General features: G+C 53.4%; 1 protein-coding gene across 2 annotated transcripts in view; it reads left to right on the forward strand.

The window, feature by feature from the left end:
• The first annotated feature begins 240 nt into the window (after window positions 1-240).
• The window catches only part of phtf1 (putative homeodomain transcription factor 1), a 36,740-nt gene continuing 31,203 nt past the window's right edge, over window positions 241-5,777 (forward strand). Inside the window, exon 1 of one of the 2 annotated variants that reach the window (XM_060910896.1) lies at window positions 241-709. The gene's annotated coding sequence lies outside the window, so the exon portion shown is untranslated. The remainder of the gene's footprint in view (window positions 710-5,777) is intronic. The other variant, XM_060910895.1, reaches the window with a different exon arrangement.

Below are 5,777 nucleotides of genomic sequence, written 5' to 3' on the forward strand. Positions count from 1 at the left end.
GTGCCGCCCCAGGATGCAATCCAGATAGGAAATAGTAGGTAAAGTTACTAAAGTAGTTTGAGCAATCTATTTTAAATGCATTCTTATGTGGAAAAGTGTGAACAGGGTTGAACAGTATATGTGTCCATCTGATATTTGTCAGGTTTGTAATAAATGGCTTTGAAATAATGTCAAACAGCATAATTGTTGAGCTGATCTTTTACTTTGGAAAAGGCTGAGTTCATGCCATTGTCGCAGGCTTCACTCTCACCAGGATAACTGGCTGAAGTTTATTTTGAACTAGTAATGTTTTGTACAGTTACAGAACATTTTTCATTTGACCCAAGTTGTGTATTATTTTTAAAAAATGATATCTAAGTACAATCTGCTTGTTATCATCGCAACGTAGGCAGGATTTTTTAGTTTTTAGTTTTGCTAGCAGCTGACTTATTCAGCGAGTTGAGTTACTGAAAACTTTTTCCGTGTTAGTGTTTGTTTATTAGCTGCTGTAGAAATAAACAGCAGAAAACAGTCACTAGGAACAGCGTTTAAGATGAGCATTAATAATCTAACGTCAATTAAAAAAATATATGCAACGATTGTGGGGTGCCTTTGTGAATAATTAGCTGTAAGAGTCAGTTTATTTGTGAGCGTGTTTCCTGATCGTTCGGGCGCTGATGAGGAAGCGGAACACCAGCGCGGACATGCAGCGCTTTACGCAGAGAGCGAGGTGAGTTCAGCGCACGCGACTGTCTGCAGTTTCACAGAAACATTTACACAGACACTAAAGAGCCAGAGACCGGACTGACAGCTCAACACACCACTTTGGGTTTGAATTTTTAACAACTGTTTGGTGATTTTCTTTAATTAAATGTCTTGGTAAAATAATGTAATCTCTCTCTTCCTTTTCCTTCCATCCACCCATACTTCCTTCCTTCCTTCCTTCCTTCCTTCCATCCACCCATACTTCCTTCCTTCCTTCCTTCCTTCCATCCACCCATACTTCCTTCCTTCCTTCCTTCCTTCCTTCCATCCACCCATACTTCCTTCCTTCCATCCATCCACCCATACTTCCTTCCTTCCTTCCTTCCTTCCATCCATCCACCCATACTTCCTTCCTTCCTTCCTTCCTTCCTTCCTTCCATCCACCCATACTTCCTTCCATCCACCCATACTTCCTTCCATCCACCCATCCTTCCTTCCTTCCTTCCTTCCATCCACCCATACTTCCTTCCTTCCTTCCTTCCATCCACCCATACTTCCTTCCTTCCATCCATCCACCCATACTTCCTTCCTTCCTTCCATCCACCCATACTTCCTTCCTTCCTTCCTTCCATCCACCCATACTTCCTTCCATCCACCCATACTTCCTTCCTTCCATCCACCCTTCCTTCCTTCCATCCACCCTTCCTTCCTTCCTTCCTTCCATCCACCCATACGTCCTTCCTTCCTTCCATCCACCCTTCCTTCCTTCCTTCCTTCCTTCCTTCCATCCACCCATACGTCCTTCCTTCCTTCCATCCACCCATCCTTCCTTCCTTCCTTCCATCCACCCATACGTCCTTCCTTCCTTCCACCCACCCATACTTCCTTCCTTCCTTCCTTCCTTCCTTCCTTCCTTCCATCCACCCATACTTCCTTCCATCCACCCATACTTCCTTCCTTCCTTCCATCCACCCATACTTCCTTCCTTCCATCCACCATACTTCCTTCCTTCCTTCCTTCCTTCCATCCACCCATACTTCCTTCCTTCCTTCCACCCATACTTCCTTCCTTCCTTCCATCCACCCATACTTCCTTCCTTCCATCCACCCATACTTCCTTCCTTCCTTCCTTCCTTCCTTCCTTCCATCCATCCACCCATACATCCTTCCTTCCTTCCTTCCTTCCTTCCTTCCATCCACCCTTCCTTCCTTCCTTCCATCCACCCATACGTCCTTCCATCCACCCATACGTCCTTCCTTCCTTCCATCCACCCTTCCTTCCTTCCTTCCATCCACCCTTCCTTCCTTCCTTCCATCCACCCATACGTCCGTCCATCCGTCCGTCCACCCATCCTTCCTTCCGTCCGTCCGTCCACCCGTCCTAGCTTCCGTCCGTCCGTCCGTCCACCCGTCCTTCCTTCCTTCCATCCACCCATACGTCCTTCCTTCCTTCCACCCACCCATACTTCCTTCCTTCCTTCCTTCCTTCCTTCCTTCCTTCCATCCACCCATACTTCCTTCCATCCACCCATACTTCCTTCCTTCCTTCCATCCACCCATACTTCCTTCCTTCCATCCACCATACTTCCTTCCTTCCTTCCATCCACCCATACTTCCTTCCTTCCTTCCTTCCTTCCTTCCATCCACCCATACTTCCTTCCATCCACCCATACTTCCTTCCTTCCATCCACCCTTCCTTCCTTCCATCCACCCTTCCTTCCTTCCTTCCTTCCTTCCTTCCTTCCATCCACCCATACGTCCTTCCTTCCTTCCATCCACCCTTCCTTCCTTCCTTCCTTCCTTCCTTCCATCCACCCATACGTCCTTCCTTCCTTCCATCCACCCATCCTTCCTTCCTTCCTTCCATCCACCCATACGTCCTTCCTTCCTTCCACACACCCATACTTCCTTCCTTCCTTCCTTCCTTCCATCCACCCATACTTCCTTCCATCCACCCATACTTCCTTCCTTCCTTCCATCCACCCATACTTCCTTCCTTCCTTCCATCCACCCATACTTCCTTCCTTCCATCCACCATACTTCCTTCCTTCCTTCCTTCCTTCCATCCACCCATACTTCCTTCCTTCCTTCCACCCATACTTCCTTCCTTCCTTCCATCCACCCATACTTCCTTCCTTCCATCCACCCATACTTCCTTCCTTCCTTCCTTCCTTCCTTCCTTCCATCCATCCACCCATACATCCTTCCTTCCTTCCTTCCTTCCTTCCTTCCTTCCTTCCTTCCTTCCATCCACCCTTCCTTCCTTCCTTCCATCCACCCATACGTCCTTCCATCCACCCATACGTCCTTCCTTCCTTCCATCCACCCTTCCTTCCTTCCTTCCATCCACCCTTCCTTCCTTCCTTCCATCCACCCATACGTCCGTCCATCCGTCCGTCCACCCATCCTTCCTTCCGTCCGTCCGTCCACCCGTCCTAGCTTCCGTCCGTCCGTCCGTCCACCCGTCCTTCCTTCCTTCCATCCACCCATACGTCCTTCCTTCCTTCCACCCACCCATACTTCCTTCCTTCCTTCCTTCCTTCCTTCCTTCCATCCACCCATACTTCCTTCCATCCACCCATACTTCCTTCCTTCCTTCCATCCACCCATACTTCCTTCCTTCCATCCACCATACTTCCTTCCTTCCTTCCTTCCTTCCATCCACCCATACTTCCTTCCTTCCTTCCACCCATACTTCCTTCCTTCCTTCCATCCACCCATACTTCCTTCCTTCCATCCACCCATACTTCCTTCCTTCCTTCCTTCCTTCCTTCCTTCCTTCCATCCATCCACCCATACATCCTTCCTTCCTTCCTTCCTTCCTTCCATCCACCCTTCCTTCCTTCCTTCCTTCCATCCACCCATACGTCCTTCCATCCACCCATACGTCCTTCCTTCCTTCCATCCACCCTTCCTTCCTTCCTTCCATCCACCCTTCCTTCCTTCCTTCCTTCCATCCACCCATACGTCCGTCCATCCGTCCGTCCACCCATCCTTCCTTCCGTCCGTCCGTCCACCCGTCCTAGCTTCCGTCCGTCCGTCCGTCCACCCGTCCTTCCTTCCGTCCGTCCGTCCACCCGTCCTTCCGTCCACCCGTCCTTCCTTCCTTCCTTCCGTCCATCCACCCGTCCGTCCTTCCTTCCGCCCATCCATCCTTCCTTCCGCCCGTCCTTCCTTCCTTCCGCCCGCCCGTCCTTCCTTCCTTCCGCCTGCCCGCCCGTCCTTCCATCCGCCCGTCCGCCCGCCCGCCCGTCCTTCCTTCCGTCCGCCCGCCCGTCCTTCCTTCCGTCCGCCCGCCCTTCCTTCCGTACGCCCGCCCGCCCGTCCTTCCTTCCGTCCGTCCGTCCGCCCGTCCTTCCTTCCGTCCGTCCGCCCGTGCGTCCTTCTGTCCGCCTGCCCGTCCGTCCGCCCGCCCGCCCTTCCGTCCGTCCGCCCGCCCGCCCTTCCGTCCGTCCGCCCGCCCGCCCTTCCGTCCGTCCGCCCGCCTGCCCTTCCGTCCATCCGCCCGCGCTTCCGTCCTTCCTTCCGTCCGCCCGCACGCGCTTCCTTCCTTCCTTCCTTCCATCTGCCCATGCTTCCTTCCTTCCTTCCTTCCATCCGCCCATGCTTCTTTCCATCCGCCCTTCCTTCCTTCCTTCCTTCCTTCCTTCCTTCCTTCCGTCCACCCATACTTCCTTCCTTCCTTCCTTCCTTCCTTCCTTCCACCCATCCTTCCTTCTGTCCACCCATACTTCCTTACTTCCTTCCATCCGCCCATGCTTCCTTCCGTCCATCCACCCATACTTCCTTCCTTCCTTCCTTCCTTCCTTCCTTCCTTCCTTCCTTCCTTCCGTCCATACTTCCTTCTGTCCATCCACCCATCCATCCTTCCTTCCGTCCATACTTCCTTCCGTCCATCCTTCCTTCCATCCGCCCATACTTCCTTCCATCCATCTGCCCATGCTTCCTTCCTTCCTCTTTCCATCCGCCCACGCTTCCTTCCTCCCTTCCGTCCATCTGCCCACGCTTCCTTCCTCCCTTCCGTCCATCTGCCCACGCTTCCTTCCTCCCTTCCGTCCATCCGCCCACGCTTCCTTCCTTCCTTCCGCCCATGCTTCCTTCTGCCCATCCGCCCATGCGTCCTTCTGCCCATCCACCCATGCTTCCTTCCGTCCGCCCGTGCCTCCTTCCTTCCTTCCGTCCGCCCGTGCCTCCTTCCTTCCTTCCGTCCGCCCGTGCCTCCTTCCTTCCTTCCGTCCGCCCGTGCCTCCTTCCTTCCTTCCGTCTGCCCGCGCTTCCTTCCTTCCTTCCGTCCGCCCGCGCTTCCTTCCTTCCTTCCGCCCGCCCGCCCGTCCGTCCGTCCGTCCGTCCGCCCTTCCTTCCGTCTGCCCGCGCTTCCTTCCTTCCGTCTGTCCACCCATACTTACTTACTTCCGTCCGTCCACCCATACTTCCTTCCTTCTGTCCGTCCACCCATACTTACTTCCGTCCGTCCGTCCACCCATAGGGCAATTCCATGTAAATGTCAGTCTCACCATGCAAAAATAAAGCAACATGTAATACATCAAAACCACTCCCAGAGATATCACCTAGGCCTGTATTTTACAGATGTGAATAAGTTGAACCAATTTGTAACCAACCTAATGTGTCACTGTCAGTCTTTCTTTCTTATAATGTAAAACCCAAGCTAAAATCAACTTTGATCATGTACAATTCTATATTATTGCCACAAGCCACAGAAATGTACTTACTTCCTTCCGTCCGTCCACCCATACTTACTTACTTCCGTCCGTCCACCCTTCCTTCCTTCCGTCCGTCCGTCCGCCCTTCCGTCCGTCCGTCCGCCCTTCCGTCCGTCCGTCCGTCCGTGCACCCATCCGTCCGTCCGTCCACCCATCCGTCCGTCCGTCCACCCATCCTTCCGTCCACCCATCCTTCCATCCGTCCGTCCACCCATCCTTCCGTCCGTCCGTCCACCCATCCTTCCTTCCGTCCGTCCACCCACCCATCCGTCCGTCCACCCATCCTTCCGTCCGTCCGTCCGTCCACCCATCCTTCCGTCCGTCCGTCCGTCCACCCATCCTTCCGTCCGTCCGTCCGTCTGTCCGTCCGTCC

The sequence above is a fragment of the Neoarius graeffei genome, chromosome 26, assembly GCF_027579695.1.
Source record: "Neoarius graeffei isolate fNeoGra1 chromosome 26, fNeoGra1.pri, whole genome shotgun sequence".
NCBI lineage: Eukaryota > Metazoa > Chordata > Actinopteri > Siluriformes > Ariidae > Neoarius > Neoarius graeffei.